Source organism: Ranitomeya variabilis, chromosome 2 (genome assembly GCF_051348905.1).
Source record: "Ranitomeya variabilis isolate aRanVar5 chromosome 2, aRanVar5.hap1, whole genome shotgun sequence".
NCBI lineage: Eukaryota > Metazoa > Chordata > Amphibia > Anura > Dendrobatidae > Ranitomeya > Ranitomeya variabilis.
This window is the reverse complement of record NC_135233.1, coordinates 594,366,916-594,384,646: the sequence shown is the minus strand read 5'-3', so window position 1 is coordinate 594,384,646 and position 17,731 is coordinate 594,366,916. Positions and strand designations below refer to the sequence as shown.

Below are 17,731 nucleotides of genomic sequence, written 5' to 3'. Positions count from 1 at the left end.
TTTTCACGGTTATAGAGGGGGTTATAGGTGCAAACATCATGGGGGATCATCCATCATAAAAACTACAATTCTCTAAGGCTCTGATAGGCATTGCATAGCTGTACTGACTAGGCGGTGTATGGCGTTATCGCTTATACAGCTTTGGTATATTTGCATTATATGGCGGTATTATTTATACAGCGCATAATCCCATCCAGGTTTTTTTAAGGATCATTGCCCATCTAATGTTTGAGTATATGGGGGTTGAATATGTATTATTAGGAGCCCTTCACCTTCAATGGTCCAAGGGCCTTTGTCGAGGAATGGATTAACCCCTGAATTGCCGCTCCGCTCTCTCTATACATTGTTAATCAGGAATGAGAGCACGCCGTCTGTCTGTTGTGATATGACAGAACCTGAGACTTGGATCCATCCGTCACCCAAACAGAGGGAGGGAGCATTGTCTACCAAGTGCAGGTAATGGCAGCCACACCGAGAGATAGGGAGTCGCTGACAACCAGCGGTGACAGGTCATGCTTCCCAGGGACAGTGTCACACCAGGGGAGAAACATCGGACGCCGTTAACTATTGCCATGCTGGAGCAAAGCCATCTATGAAATGACTTAAAAGAATGTGCGCTCTCGCTGTATATTTAGAGGGGACGGTAAAAACAAATTTAGTTATTTTTCTTTCGAGATATGCATTAATTCTAGATTTTTTTCTGACCTCCAGCACAATGAAAGCAGTCATGCGATATCGCGAGCCTTTATGGCCTTACGGACAGCTATATACAATGCACCGCTGCTGAAATACATGGGTCAAACCATCTGCAGTCATGGCATAAAGTAGAATCTGAGTTGTATTCTGCATTTGATGCAACTTTATAGCATTATGGCAAAATAAGTGAATGATTTTATATAATTTTTTAGTTTAAAAAAATGTAAAACTCCGGTTATAATGGTCATTAGGCCCTTAGCAACCACCATTCGGACATTTTTGTTTTTTTGCCTAATTTTTGTTTTCCTTGATAGGGTTTTATTAAAATGCACTAAACATTTGTCTTCTACATCCTCTATGCAATCACAGTACATAGCAGACTGTAGAATTCACAGTGAATCTATGAGTGAGCTCTTTTTTTTTCCCTGGTGCTTTTGGAAAAAGGACCAGGGAACCAAAAAAGTGTGATAAAATGCCATAAAAAAATGAACTATTAGTAAAAAAAAAAAAAACACATGGAAAAAGTTACATTTTTGTCCAAAAAGTCACAAAACTTTCATCACAGCTTATCAACTAACGGACCATTGGGTATTTGCTTGCATGGCTGGGCATTTTGGGCATTATAGGGTAGCATGTGATCTCAGTGGCCCGGTATCATGGCGGTCTAGCCCGATGCCCGGCGTCATCCCATGGCACATATGACAAGTTGGTAAGACAGCATTGCACATACTGCCAGGCTTAGTTTGCAGGCATGGTGGTGCTCTATTAGGATTACCCTGCCAGTCCATATGTGCAACCTTTAAAGCCTGAGCAGCTGCCACATTTTAGCAGAGCAGGGCTATCTATAATCTCTAGGTTTGCTGTGCAGGATGATGGATATCATGACATGTTGCTTTTGTTGCTTTCATGTTCTGAAATATATATGGACAACTAAGCAAGTGCTGCACCCAAACAGACAAACTTGACCTGGGACAAACCTCCCCTCTAAAGAAAAGGCAATGTCTGCTGTCTACAGGGCAGGACAGGGTTAACAGAGCAGAGACAGGAGCTCAGCTCCCTCTGCAGGCCGTTCTGGATACTGCAGCCTGTGCATCTCTCAGCTGAGAAGCCGAGGAGCAGCGGCAGTGTGAGGCTGAGAGCCAAGCAAGGAGGAGGCATCATCCAGGCAGCCGGCACTGCAAAGCCAACGGGACATGCTGCAGCAGGACACCGACCCTCTGGACACCCTGACCTGGGATTGCAGGGGGCAGCACTGTCACTCAGGCATCTAAACAACAACAAAGAAAGCAACAAAGATTGCAAAGTGGCCAGGAAGGAAGGGGCTAGCCACCAACTGCAGGAACAGCTCTGCATATTGTGCAAGGAGACACTGGGGACATTGCCTGTAACAGGCACCTCTAGGCTGGGATGGGGGAGCCCAGGATGTGACATGGTGCAGCCCCCTCTGCCTGGACCCATCAGTGTGCCTGGGGAGCTGTAACCTCCAGCTCCAGTCTGATCCTGGGAAAGGTGAGTGACCTGAAGCAGCATGGACCGATCTATAGATCCATCTATCTATTATTATCTATCCATCTATCTATTATCTATCTATATATTATCTATCATCTATGGATTATATATCTATTATCTATCTATGTATCTTTCTAGTATCTATCTATCATCTATTATATTTCTATTATCTATCTATCTATTATGTTCTATCTATTAATTATCTATCTATTATCTATCTATATATTATCTATCATCTATGTATTATATATCTATTATCTATCTATATATTATCTATCATCTATGTATTATATATCTATTATCTATGTATCTTTCTATTATCTATCTGTCATCTGTTATATATCTATTATCTATCAATCAATCATCATCTATTATCTGTCTATTATCTATCTATGTCTCTATCTATTTTCTATGTATCTATCTAATATTTATCTATCATCTATCAATTATCTGTTATCTATTATATATCTATCAGATATCTGTCTATCATCTATGTATTATCTGTTATCTATGTGGACTGTGCAGACCCCATTATGTCTCTGATCTCAGTTGCCCTCCTGGCATCCCATTCACCATGACTTTTACACTATTATTGCCCCTCTGCCATGGTGGCATGCTGGCACTCACAGGTGACCCCACACAGGACACTGTGTTTCCTTGTTGTCCTTGTGTTCTCATTTCCTCCATTCCTTATTTTACTAACTGTAAACAATCATCATTGTGTTTTGTAAATATACTCCTATAATATTTGGCTGGTGGAGAATATTTTGCATTCTCATAAACACTTGATACAATTAATGTGGGGTGGATCAGGTCCCCCAGCTCCAACAGCTTCCAGACTCGGAAATTGTTCTACAGAAGATCCAGAGATCTTCTGCGTGGAGTTAGCAGAGAAAGTGAATAAACAAACAAACAAACCGTGCCTGGTGGTGAAGCATTTGGGGGAGATCGGGCTGTGGAGCTTGCACTCAGGTCCTAGAGTCATTACAAGGAAGCTGTTTCTTGTTGGTGTAGTCCGGGGATGGGGGGCTTCCATGATCTGTCAGGAGAGGAGGATGCTTCATGGACTGGAGGTGAGCCCTGCCATCTCCCAAGCAGTACAAGATCTAATCTAAGCACTGCCTGGGTATTGTGTGCACAGTCCGTCTGTCACCCAGTGAGACAGAGCCCACCCTGTACCAGAGGACCCTGACACCTGGCTGCTGACAGCAGGGAGGCTTTAAAGTCATAGACCCCCGTAACGGCACCCACCAACCATGCAGGTTACAGGGGACTTCAGTTCATGACAGTTCTCCATAGGTAAATGATTTCATGTTTACGTCTACAGGGGGCGTCTGTAAGGGGGCAGCAGCATCCTGCAAAATGTATCTGTTATCTATCTATTATCCATCTATTACCTATTTATCTATTATCTATCTATCATCTATCTATTATCTATCTATCATCTATCTGTTATCTATCTAATAATCTATTATGTATCATTTATCTATCTATCTGTTATCCATCTATTATCCATCTATTACCTATCTATTTATCTATCATCTATCTATCTATTATTTATCTATCTATTATCTATCATATATCTATTATCTATCTATCTTCTATCTATCATTTATCTATTATATATCTATCTATTATCTATCTGTTATCTATCTAATAATCTATTATCTATCTATTATGTATCATTTATCTATCTATCTATCTATCTATCTGTTATCTATTATCTATTATTTATCTATTAAGTATCTATCTATTATCTATCTATCTGCTATCTATCTAATAATCTAATATCTATCTATCTATTCTCTATCTACAGTATCTATTATCTATCTACCTATTTTCTATCTTACTATTTATCTGTTTATTTATAAATCTATTATCTATCTCTCTATTATCTATCTATCCATCATCTATCTCTCTATCCATCCTTCTCTCCATCTATTCTTTTATCCATCAATCTTTCTATCCATCCATCCATGTATCTATCCTGTAAAATTTCTTTAGTAAATCCAAATCACTACAAGCGGTAAAATTGAAGACTTTTCACGGCGACTTACAAAGCTCCTGCATCCAAGAAAGTGTATTATATCTATGATGTGCAGAGCGTTATTTGCGACAGCTCATCCCAGCACTGGGTCTTACAACTAATATTTCAGATATCAAAGCAAAAAGTGGTGAGAAAAACTGAGTCAGGGCTCCATTTTCATGAGTTTTATAGATGTGGCAGATCTGAACTTGTATCTTAACACTTATTGGGTTCCAATGTTTGCCCACCATTATGATGCACCTGCAGTCCTATGTAAAACCACAGCTCAGTGGGCAGCGCCACATGACGAACTCGGCACTGCTACATCTGCGTAGATGAGTTTATTCCCCTCTGCCTGTGTTCAGTTGATTGCTGCATTATAGCTGCGGCATTGCAATGGAGAAATTGTGGCATGTCGGCTTTGTTATGTAATATGGGGGGGAACTTGCTTCACTTTTTTTCTGTAGCAACAAGACGAAGTGGATGCTTACAGGAATTTATGTATTTGTGCTTTGTAGGGGTGTAAAATTATAATTATGTAATTAACGTTTATGTCTTTATGATTCTAATTGCCTAAAATGTATGTCTGTGAGTCATCCTCTTACTAGTATATTAAGCTTTACAGAAGCTGGATTTCCAAAGCTGACAACCCGTAATGCAAGCCATTACCATTTGCACAGCAGTTGTCACCCACATTACTACAGATCCTGAGTGGCATATATATGTTTTTATGCAGAATTATATCTGTCCCCGTGCTCCCGTTCCCTTTTTTGGATCAAATGGGGGGCAGACGTGCAGTACCCAGCCGCGGCCACTATCCTATAACTGTCCACATCCAGCCTACACCAGCCCTGGGAACTGCTGATCGGCGGGGGTGGCGGGGGTCGCACCTCCACCAATCAGATATTGATGACCTATCCTAAGGAAAAGCCATCAATGTAAAAGTCCTGGACCATCCCTTTAAGTGGTAAGTTCACACCACGACTGGAGGGTCACTTCTGGGGTCATTTATAGACCACCACCACTTTTGGAATCCATGTTATTTTTCATGTATGTTACTCAACATACAGAGGTTAAGGCTATAGGTGCTGCACTTTCCGTGTTGGGGTGGGCCCAAAGACCCCTCTGTAACATAAGAAAACCCAATTATTGTAAATGGGACATAGTAGGGGGTGGCCCTGTTGCAATTTAGTATCATGGCCCAGGAGATGTCTGGATTCAGTGTCCCTAGGTAGAAGTTGCCAGGGTGAAAGATGTCACATTTCGCTATCAGGACATGATGACATCACACTGCATTGGAATATATGGAAGTTGGAGACACTTTCAGGTCTGTGGTGGTCTCATAAGTTGGAACCCCATGAATCTGCATCTTCTGACTTCTAATATTGACCAGTTGTGGCCTCTATAGTTGCCAATAATAGAGAACATTGAATGGAAAGATGGGTCTTCCAGCATCCGAAATCACATGCTCTCTGGCTGCAGTTTGTTACAAAATAAAAAATAAATAAAGTATGCAATATTCACCCTCCCCAGGTCCAACTGCGGCTTCTGCAGTGCTGACATCATGGTGACAGCTCAGTTCTGCTCAAGTTGACGGCACAGATAAAGACACAAGGAAGCAGCGTCAGAGACTCAGCGCTGGACCAGAGGAGGATGAGTAAAGCTCATACTATTTTTTTTAAAAACAAACTGCAGCCAGGGAAGAGTTTTTTTTTTTTTTTTCATACCGAAAAGCCTCTTTCATGTTTGTTTAATTCTATTTATTTGGTAGGAGGTGAATAAAATTGACCCAATCTTCCCTAATTTGCCCTCTGATATCACACTTCCTTTGTGGTACTGATGAGATCACGACAGTCCCACAGGAAGAGACGTCCTGCCAAGTTCTAACTGGAAAACTGACTCTTATGGGTTCATTTACTGGTTTGCGCTCATGGATATGTCCCCGTTATGGATGCTGTAGCCAATTTAAGGTCTGATTAAAACAAAGGCTCAATAATTATGTGCAGCGGATATGTTTCAGATGTTATACACATCAGCGCAGGAACATATTACATGATTGGGGGCTTTAACATTGCAATCTATATCAAAGGAGAAAATTGCAAATTTAAAAAAAAAAAAAAAAAAAAAAATTAAATTGCCTTTAAGGGGTTGGAGGATAGTAAGCACCTCCCTGTTGTGGGCGCCCAATCAGCAGAGCCAAAAAGCATCACATGACACAGTTTCCTGTTTCGCAAGGCAAGGCTTCTTCTGGAGCGCACGATTGGAATGTTTGGAATCCACTTGGCTGGTTCATATTTGGTCAGAGGTAGGAGATGAGCAGCCATTACTCTCAGCATGGCACAGCTAAAAAGGCTTTTGTCTGATGGTCTATCAGTTTGTGGCCTCCTCCAGATTTTATTAAGATCCTTGCCAATCCTTGACACTTTTTTAATACACTTTCTCTTTTTTTGGGGGGGCGTTTGATATTTGTTACGGTTTTTGTGGCACAATTGGATCTTGGTGGATTTTCTCAGGAGCAGCTAATGAGAACTTCCAAATATGTCAAGTTTCAGTAGGAAGTTACTGGCACCAATATCTACCTGGATCCGGGGATTTGTGCTGATACATACCATCTCATCCCAAATGATTGACAACAGCACTGTGATTTATCCCATACCAGTTCTAAGTGTTCTTCTTCCCTCCAAGGTTTGTCAGGGGTGGCACCGTGCCATCCACACGCCGTGATACCAATCAGCGCCAGCCCTTCTGTTTCTGTGCAAACAGTGTGCTATCTGTGCTGCGCGATCATCCCCGCACTCAGCGTGCAGAGACACCTCCACCCCCTCAATGCTTCAGCCTGGCGTAAGCCAAGTAACACTGGCAGGATCTGTAACATGGTGCCCTGATCCAGATTGATAACATTGCAAGGTCTTGTTTTCACCATTTGCATGAGATTTCAGAAACATGAGTCATTGTTGTGTTGTGTTTAAGATGTTGAAAGTTGGCTAAGTAGTCAACTTTAGTTATTTGGAATCTAGAACCTCACTGTTCCGGAGCCTATGGGTTACCTAGAACTTCTTTGATCCGAAGCCCATAGGTTACCTTGATCCTCATTGATCCGGATGCTATGGGTTACCTTGAACTTCATTGATCTGGAGTCTATGGGTTACCTAGAATCTCATTGATCTGGAGCCTATTGGTTACCTAGAAGCTCATTGACCTGGAGTCTATTGGTTACCTAGAACCTCACTGATCTGGAGCCTATGGGTTACTTAGATCCTTATTGATCCGGAGGCTATGGGTTACCTACAGCCTAATTGATCCAGAGCCTAAGGGTAAGGGCTCCTTCTCACTTGCGAGAAATATGTCCGAGTCTCGCAGGTTAAAACCCTGCTCTGGCACCGGCACTCCAGAGCGGAGCATGCAGCTCCATGTATTGCTGTGCAGCCGCACGCTCCGCTCTGGAGTGCTGGCGCCAGAGCAGGGTTTTAACCTGCGAGACTCGGACATATTTCTCGCAAGTGAGAAGGAGCCCTTACCTAGAACCTCATTGATCCGGAGCCTATTGGTTCCAAAAATGGCTTTATTTCCCAAATCTTTCATCTGGACTCATTTGGACAGAAAATTGGTCAATGGCAGACCTTAGTCAACATGATTGATCTGTTATTGTGTAGTGGCAGGGTGGCATGTGGGGAGTGAGGACGTCGTGAGCAGCAGGACGGATGAAGTGGAAGTCAGCAGGGAATGAAGCAAGTTAAAGCATGTCGTGCACAGAAGAAGGAGTTCGCCAAACCAAAGTCTTGAATCTCAATCCTTAGACACAGGTGTGTGTCCTAATGGGCCTTAAATAGGATCATGGAGATGACGTCACTAAGCCATGGAGGGCAACCTGCAAAACCCAACGTGGAGCACAACAAAGGGCAACAGGCCGAGGTGAAGGAAGCAGAGCCTGGGATACCTGGGACAGGTGTGTAACATCCTGACACCCTGCGGGCACTAACTTTATTCAATGTAAGGCAAGCAAGATGATAAAGCTCCCACTATAATGAGTCATATTGAATGATGTGCTCTGCATAGGCAGAGACAGAGTTACTGTACGACAGGCTGGCCAGCTCTTAGTGAATAAAGAGTTAGTGAAGATGAAAGACAATATTAAAGGGGCGGCGGGCACTATACCCAGGGTATGACTGGTGTGCTTTGCATATCAATCTACGCAGGCAGGCAGCAGGACAGGAGGACGATGATGATTAGAGATGTGGGCAGGGAGGCGGCGGGCCAGCCGTGGGGCCAACATTCCGCTTGTCTGTTCTGTTTAAAGAAACAGATCCGTGGAATTCATGTGCAAAAGATCTGTTGCACTAACGATGGAAACAAAAGCAAAGGGGTCCCATTGATTCTTTTGGGTGGTCCGTCTGGGTTCCACTTTGCTTCAGTGTTCAGATAGGAAAAAAAAAGTCCTGCTTGAAGAACTTTTTCTTCTTTTTTTCCAAACTGGCACAAACTGGAACCCAAAGATTTATTATTATTATTATTATATATTTTTTTTTTTTTTTTGGGGGGGGTACTTTTGCACATGAATTCCTGAATATACGGAAATGTAAACTTAGCCCTATTTTAATTACATCAATATTGTCTTAAAATCCATTGGTTTGGTGAATAAAGGGGTCCAAATATTCGACTACTGGAAGGGACCCAGAGACAGTTAATGGTCCACATGCGCTATGCATCAGCGCTATGCCACTTGTGTTACCCTAATTTCAATCTTTTCAATTTTTTAGAAAAGTTCAACATTTTCTATTCACCGCATGGGGAAGTGCTGGTTCTCTTAAGGAAGTGTCAGACGACCGTATAAATCGGACGGGGATCGGAACGCAGTGCAGGGACTGGCCGGCGGTTCTACCTACCTGAACATCCTGGACCGCCTTCTGGACTCTTAAGCCCTGAAAAAAAATCAGATATTAAAGGAAATAAATTAGTTCTATATATTATTCTGCTCAGCTTTTTATGATAACAAACGGCATTTTCGACAGGACAGACACAATCCATTAGTCGTAGCCATACTGATACATTTTAATTAGGCAACCTTATTTGTGACCAACTACCTTTTAGGATCGGTATCTTCTGTCTAACGCGATTTAGTACATGTGTACAATTAAATAATCACACATTAACAGTTGGCGCCAGTCCAGCGGCCATATCACAGCGCCACAAAGCCATCTTTCCCGGGAAAATGAGTTAAATATTAAGTCGTCAGGGCTTCTTTTTTTTTTCTTTTTTTTTTTTTGGGGGGGGGGTGGATTTTGGAACCTTATGACCACTTAGTATTTCTCTGTGATTCTCTCCACACATTGAGTTCAATTATCAGGGTAATTAAAACAGGATGAGTTAATTGGCAGTCATTTGCATGGCAGATGGTTTTAATTGTGGCATCAAACAATTCACCTGTTTATATAAACAAAAGTGAAGCGTGTGAGTGACAGGCCTAGAGTGACATGGCTGACAACCCGCGCGATCCAGACGCCCGGGGACAATTACAACACAAAACCCAAAGATCATCAGACTGTCATTTATATTGTCTGGCAGAAGTCCGCACAACTTGGTTTTGGGGAGAAAGGGGGGACGGTTATCATTTATACCCTGACAGATGGATGCGGAGGTGCCAAGACGCAGCCGCTCAGTGCAACAGAACACTTTTAATCGGGCGTATTCAACCCAGGATCCTCCAGCTGGAAAGAGATTATGGCCCCTAACATCCCACCGAGACAAATACTGGCTGCAGATAATAGACCAAGGACACAAATAGAATTTGTAGAAATTCTGCAAAGTATTTGATGTGTGTAATCACCCTGGTGACGTTCTGGGGTTTTTAAAGAAATGACTGTTCAAACCAAGCACAGGCGCTTGACACAGCTGAGCTGTTCAGTGCAGATTCTTACCTACTTGTTTTACACCTAATTAAAGCCAGAGCTGTCAATCAATGATGAGTGGATCAATTTGTGGGACTCTGGCCCAGCATCCAAATCTCTTACCTTCCGGCGTCCCTGACGTTTGATTTTCCAGAGCTGGTGCAATGTTATCTGTGCCACGATCAAAAGCAAGACTCACGAGCCTCCTGTCTAGCCTCTAGGTACCACTGACCTGGACGGTGGACCGGAGTCCCACGAATCGATTCGCTCATCTCTAGTGGAGATACATGGAAAACAAGTAGATGGAAACATGCACTGAACTGGGGTGAACCCTGCATCTGTGCTTGGTTTGAACAGTCATTTTGTGCTGACAAAGTCCCTTTAAGGAATAGCAAAGCAGGCTAACCTGTTCGAAAAGGTCGGAAAAAAAGGAGGCCAAAAGGTCAGTCTCTTGGCCTCCATCGGGTAAATGGAGCCTTATGGATACAACTGACACATACGCCAAACAGACACTGCAAATTTGCTGTGAAATCCTCAACATGGTAAATCCACAGGGTCGGAAAAATTCCAATACGGATTTTCTCTGCTGCGCATGAATGAGATTTCGTAACGTTTCATATCCCATACATCTGGAAACAGGCTCGGACTGGCCCACTGGAGAAGCGTAGAATCCTCCGGTAGGCCGCTCTGAAGGATTACTAATGGGTAGTGCTATTACACTTCATTCACAATGTGCAAAAAAAAAAAATATAACCTAATCATTCATTAAACAAGCTAGCCAAATTAATATTACATAGAAGCAAAAGTAAATTTTTGCACTAGGGTCAGGTTATTTTTACATGTGGGGGCCAAAACTCAATGTTACATGTGGGCCTTTCCGAAGCCAGTCCGACACCGTCTGGAAAGGTATCCTGGGAACATACTCTACGCTCTTGCTCACACTGCATATAACAGTACCAGCAATGTGATGGGATTTTGTGAAATAGGGAAAATCCACAACGTAAATTGACCGGCACTGCACAAAATCCTCACTAAATTCTGCAGATATTTCTGCAGTTTCCGAAATTCACAGCTAAAATTGACATGAAAAAAGAAAACAAAAAAAAAAAACAACACAATTTTGGGTGGACATTGCCCTCCCAAAATTTGCTGCAGATTTTACACTTTGTCTTAGGGCTTCATTTAGGCATTAAGTGATTATAATCCAGAGCTGCATTCACAATTCTGCTGATTGTTATTGGAAGCAGATTATAATATGTCATTTTCACAAGCCTCCTTTCCTAGCTTTTTTTTTTTTGCAGCGTGCCAATTATTTTTTTTATATTTTACATCTGAAGTTCTGTAAGAAACAGGAAAAAAATGCCTATGGCAAGAAAAAAAAAATGTCTCGGCATAGCCTTGAGGGAGATTGCTTTCTATCTCGCCTTCCCCATTTTGGCTGTCTGTCAAAGAGTCGGGGAAGGCTCTGCAGACGGTTCATTAGACAAGGTGATATGTGATGTGCTGCAGAAAGGATCCACTGATGGCCCCGCTCCCCTAGGCAGTGAGCGAGGTGTGATGGTCCAAAGTAAAGTGGTGTATGACTGCGGTGTCAGTGAAGACCTGCAGGACACCACTGACCCCTGTGCCCTAAAGACAGAAAACTCTCCCCACCCAAGACCTTCTGGGGAATCATATACCACAATAGCAGGAATATTGATAATGATACCCCAAAAATCCTAAATAATGAACATTTTTTTTAATACCGCTGTGTAATCTGAGAGCAGCATGATGTAGAGGCAGAGACCCTAATTCCAGCGCTGGGTCGCTTATTAGTCTACGTGTTGTTGTTTCAATAAAATCTGCAGGAGATGATCATTACTGGACTAGATGTCTCATGCCATGAAGTCCTCCTGCTCTGTGTAACCCCGCCTCCATCACTAATTGGCAGCTTTCTGCCTATGCACAGTGTACCTAGAAAGCAGCCAGTCAGTGGTGTGGGTGAGGTTATACACTGCTAGATCTGCAGTGATTTTATCTGAACTGTAGTAAGCAGCCCAGCAAGTGATACATCCCTGGAATCAGGGTCTCTGCCCCTGCATCATACTGCTCTCGGATTACATAGAAAAAAAAACGGGAAACAGATTCCCTTTATATATTACATAACGAAAGAGTAGATGATGAATGTGTGATTGCTGGGTGTCTGATCATTGAGAACCCCACCAGTCATTCTCTGGATCAGTAGGAGGTCTCAGTGATCATACATTTACCATCTTTCCTGGGAATAGGTAATGTATGTTGTTATGGGACAATCCCTTTAAATGGGCACTTGGGACCTTCTTGTAGGACAAACAAGTCACCCTGTTTCCCTTGGCATGTTCTTATAGCTGAATGCAAATTGGTTACTATTAGGGCTCATAGAGACTACTGTATTTCGGTCACAAAATATCGGATCGTACTCAGACCAACGTCAGTCTATGAGGCCGTGCACTAGTCTGATTTTTTTTCCTCGGAAAGAGACGGTCAGAGGAAAAAAAATCGCAGCACGCCCAAGTTCCAATATCCGATATTTGGATCGGGCCATGTAAATCAATGAGTCCGTGGAAAACATTGAACTGCACTCGGATGGCATCTGAGTGCAGTCCGATTTTCAGTAACTGGCACAGTGGAGAAGATGGAGACATTTTTTTTCTCCATCTTCTCCTTAGTTGAGAGAATCAGAGCACACTATCATCAAACACTGTAAAAATTGTACAACTTTAGTCTTTGCATGACAAATATATATAAGATGTCATACCCTCATCTCCATATGTCTTGGGATAGATGGGCAGAACTGTATTTTGGAGACTAATCTCAATCTATTATTGGATATTGTTTTACCTGAAATAGGAGTAACTAGGAAACATCTGCGACAAACAATAGACGTAAGACGTCTTTGAGGACGGTGAGTATAAATCTCCGGAGGTGCGAGGGCTGTCGTTATTATTACGCACTGGACACTGTAGCATATATTAGATATACAGTGGGGATACCCGGGGGATAGTAACCTGCCAATGTCTGCTGCTCGGATCTGTATCGATCTGTGCTCGGAGGTGGTTTGTTATCCTCCGGTACCCCATGCACTCAGCATTAGACTTGATGTGTCTGTGGCTGACTGCTTCCTGCAGATCTGTAACAGATGGGATATTAGCGGGTGCAGATCTGTATTAAAGGTGTTATTATGCTCAGCGAGTTTATAATAGAGAGCATGCTTGGTGCTTTACTATGGATAGGCTCGGCCGGCCGTGCCAGCACCAGGATAACTCATAGGAAAAGCAGAAACAATCCAAATATGTAAGGAAGCAAGTTACAATTTATTTACAAATACAGTGAAACCTCTTGGGGACGACCACCCAAAACGGTCTTCTTGTAGGGTGGTCCTCTGTGGTCTCTTTTGAGAAAGGTTGACCTAGTAATATTTTCTCATCCATATTCCAGCTGTGGTCCCGGCCCAGCCGTGGGGTTTTATGACCCATATTATGCTTACTATATTCATATATGATGCTGTGAGTCCGAGGCATAAGCACTTATGACCTGCCTAGAATTGGGGCAAGGTGGGTGACAACTTTTAGGAGCATAAGTTGCACTTAGAAGGCATCAGTACTCCTTGTAGCTGGTGTAGGCCAAGAGTTTAATGTGTATGGGGAGCTCCCGACTTTCCCCCAGACGTATAATGTCTTGGGAGAAAAGGATCCAGAATGTTGGATTGTCAATGGAAGATCCTTTTTGCTATGGCTCACCAGTTCAGGTGGATCTGCTGAAGACTCTGGTTCGGGTGGGCACATGGACCACATTGCTAGAGCTTCCAGAAGACACCTGAAATTGTAGCGCCCCCACTGCCGCAGGGCCGAGGGGTACCCGGTACCGAGTCTCTGCTCTGGGATTGTCACGGTGGCTAGACCCGGCCCGTGACCCTGCTGAGGGTCGCCCAATGAAAGGTGTGGATGGTGGTGGTAGTGCGGTGCAGTACTGGTCACAGTAAATAACGAGGACACCAGGTTGCAGTCTCTTTACCTCTTTACTGAAGGTCTCGAGGTGTCCACTCCAGGGCACTGTTAACCGGGCTGTCTGAGACCGGCCGGTCCGAAGGCACATCAGGAGTCCCCTTAACAGGTGGGAATCAGCGTCTACCTTCTAGCGCTGTGTGTTGTAGTCCTTCCCTGCTGAGCACCCCGGGATAGTCCTCACAACTTATTCTGTCTGTCTCTGATGTTCATTCTCTCCGTCCCCCAGATGATATGGCTGGGACGCACCCGTATGACGGGGTAGGCCTGGAGTTCTTCCGGGACTCTAGAGTCGCCCCTCTCCCACAGCTGCCTCCGCTGTCTGCTTAGGTGTTTTGGGTGAGACAGCCAACCTATAATTGGCTGTCCTGCCGTGGTTTGTAGTAATGCTTGGAGTCTCTTACTTGCTCGGCGTTCCGGCCACCGACTGTTTGCGCCTCAGAAGGATGTTGCCTCGATCTTACAGCACAACTCCTTCTGGTCCTATCGCCTCTTTGCTGTATTCCCGTTTTCTCACTCAGCACAATAAACCTCGCTTCTTGTCCTTTCTTAGGAATCTGTCAGGATCCCATCCCTGACAGGTCCTCTCTCTGGCTCTTCCCAGCTACTTCTCTCTGTCTTCCTGTCCAACCCCCAGTTTTACAAGAGTGTGAGGAGTGGCCTACTAAATAGAACCACTCCCCCTGGTGGCCGGAGTGTGAAGTGTAGTGTGAGTGCTACCTGGTCAGGTGAACTCCTTTAGTGCAGTCAGACGTAACATCACTCCCCTTAGTGGCAGAGCGACATTACTGCAACGACCAGGACTCTGGGGCGCTGCAAAATCATGGGGACTAGGACTGACTGGAAGCTCACGATCAGATGGACTGATGGCGTGGAACCCAGTAGGGATGGATGTGAATTGAAACAGTTTAGAATAGATAATGGAGCACACAAACAAGGAACACTATTGTCTCAATCCCAAGACACAGGTGTGTGCCCCAATAGGCCTTAAATAGGTCTAGGGAGATGATGTTATAGATCCTGGCTGGGCAACCAGCAAAACCTGATGTGAATCGCAACAGAGGGCAGCGGATCCAGGAGAAGGGAGCGGAGCCAAGGATAGTCAGGACTGGCTTTTAACACTTTAGTTTTCTGGCAGTGGCTCCATCACAGAAGCCATCAGCGGAGCCGAATGTCACTGTGTTTAGGGCAGATAGCTGTTGGCTGAATGATTGTTCGGCTGACAGCTACGTGATGTGTATGAGAAGCTCCATATCGGAGGCATCTATCTGTAGACTGAGTTCTTGTAGTTGGCCGGGTGAGATACTTCGTAAAGTAGGATGAAAATATTTATCTGCACCAAATCCTAAAATCCTGCCCCCGGAGTCCATGGTCTATGTCGTAGATTTCAGCTCAACCTTATTACAGTTGAATAGGGATGAACTGTAATACCAAAAACAGCCATAGACAGTAGGGGCGCTGTGAAAAAAACCCATAGAAAACACTTGGTTCGAGGCCACGACACCACCAATATGTCAGGTTTAGTAACCTTGGCTTTTTCTGCACAATGCACATGTCCACTGCCCCTGGACACCTAAGAGGCCTAAAATGGTTTGCCTTATTTAAAGGTTATTGTGATTGAGACTAGATTGGGTTAAGATAAAAAATAATCCCATGCTCTTGAGGGGGCATCATGTGAATGCTGCAGCCAGTCAGCAGTCAGAATGTGATCAGTGGCAATTAGTTCGCTGCAGTGGTCACGCGATATTCCCTGCAGATCTTGAAGCCCCGGAACCCGTGGACTGCACAGTACTGAGTGCTCGGGAGATGAGTATAATTTTTTTTTTTATCACCCCACCCTGTGCTCATTGACAATAACTTTTCAAGTAGAGGGAAAACCTTTAATGCCAAAATGGGCGGTTTTGAGATGGGCATATTTGGAATGTTAATCCCAAGCAGCATAACAACAAGCTAGTGGTTTAGTGGCCCCAAACCTAGTGATGGGTTCTCTTTAAGAAAGGCCAGTTGGCAGAAAGAGCTCTCCTACTGTAGGTGAGGCTGGCCTCCTACTCTGGTCGGACCTGACCTCCTACTCTGGGCGGACCTGACCTCCTACTCTGAGCGGACCTGATCTTCTACTCTAGGTGGACCTGACCTCCTTCACTAGGAGGGCCTGAACACCTACACTAGGTGAACCTGACCTCCTACACTAGATGAAAATGACCTCATACACTAGGTGGAAATGACCTCCTACTCTAGGTATGGCTGACCTCCTTCTCTGGATGCGGCTGATCTCCTACTCTAGGTGGGCCTGACCTCCTACTCTAGGTGGGCCTGACCTTCTACTGTAGGTGGGCCTGACCACCTACTCTAGGTGAGGGTAACCTCCTACCTTAGGTGGGCCTGTCCCCATACTCCAGGTGTGGCCTGACCTCCTACTCTAGGTTAGCCTGACCTTCTACTCTAGGTAGGCCTGACCTCCTACTCTAGGTGGGCCTGACCTTCTACTCTAGGTGGGTCTGACCTCCTACTCTAGGTGGGTCTGTCCTCCTACTTTAGGTGGGCCTGACCTCCTACTCTAGGTGGGCCTGACCTCCTACTCTAGGTGGGCCTGACCTTCTACTGTAGGTGGGCCTGACCTCCTACTCTAGGTGAGGGTAACCTCCTACCTTAGGTGGGCCTGTCCCCATACTCCAGGTGTGGCCTGACCTCCTACTCTAGGTTAGCCTGACCTTCTACTCTAGGTAGGCCTGACCTCCTACTCTAGGTGGGCCTAACCTTCTGCTCTAGGTGTGTCTGACCTCCTACTCTAGGTGGGCCTGACCTCCTACTCTGGGTGTGGCTTCCAAGTTTGAGTACACCACTCTTGTGCAAAGCATCACGTTGTGCAAAGCCTTACTTTTCAGATCTTTAAAAAGGGGACATAGAAGCTGTTACTTTTCAAACAGTCCCTAATTCTGGAATTATATGTACATGAATGCAGGTCGTATCAATGTGTAAATATTCTATGGGTGGAATTATCCTTTAAGCCGGCGTGTATCGGGACATGTGTGCAGGTATTGGTCTTCACCATTACAAGATGCGCATTCTTTCTTTCCCAGCTCCGATCTTTGGCTCCCAGCTGCACTGAGTGTTTCCATAACACAGACCAGATGGAGCCCAGTGTCTCAGGGTCTTATCTGGAGTTGTTCTTGGCGGGGCTTTAAGTCCTGAATTTCAGGAATACTTTACTTTATTTAGGAGCAGGGCTGGCTCTGGCTCGGATCAGCCTCCCAACATCTGCTCTGCATTTCCAGCCATTTAAAGAGCATGGACTGGGACTGATTATGGGGGGAATCTTTTAACCCTTGCTCTCCTCCCACGCTCCCTTTTGGTCATTTTTCACCCTCTGTCAGATGGTTGTATGATCCCAGCACATCTCCATTTCTCACGCTCTCTCTTCCTCTTCCCGTGTACTTGTTTGCATTAATATGGTTAATTTTCTTCCTCTTTTCTACTGCTTCCTCACATCTTCATGTAATAGGGTCGATCTGTCAAATCCACACAGTACAGGACGGACGTTTTGGAATAAACTGCTATTCCAACCATTCATTCTTCAGGAATTAATGAGATTA

The 17,731-nt window shown here is 44.3% G+C and overlaps 1 protein-coding gene across 4 annotated transcripts in view; it reads left to right on the top strand.

Moving 5' to 3' along the window:
- Positions 1–1,819: 1,819 nt before the first annotated feature.
- Positions 1,820–17,731, top strand: part of CBFA2T3 (CBFA2/RUNX1 partner transcriptional co-repressor 3) — a 34,613-nt gene continuing 18,701 nt past the window's right edge. For all 4 annotated transcript variants that reach the window (XM_077288431.1, XM_077288433.1, XM_077288432.1 and 1 more), the window contains exon 1: positions 1,820–2,205. The gene's annotated coding sequence lies outside the window, so the exon portion shown is untranslated. The remainder of the gene's footprint in view (positions 2,206–17,731) is intronic.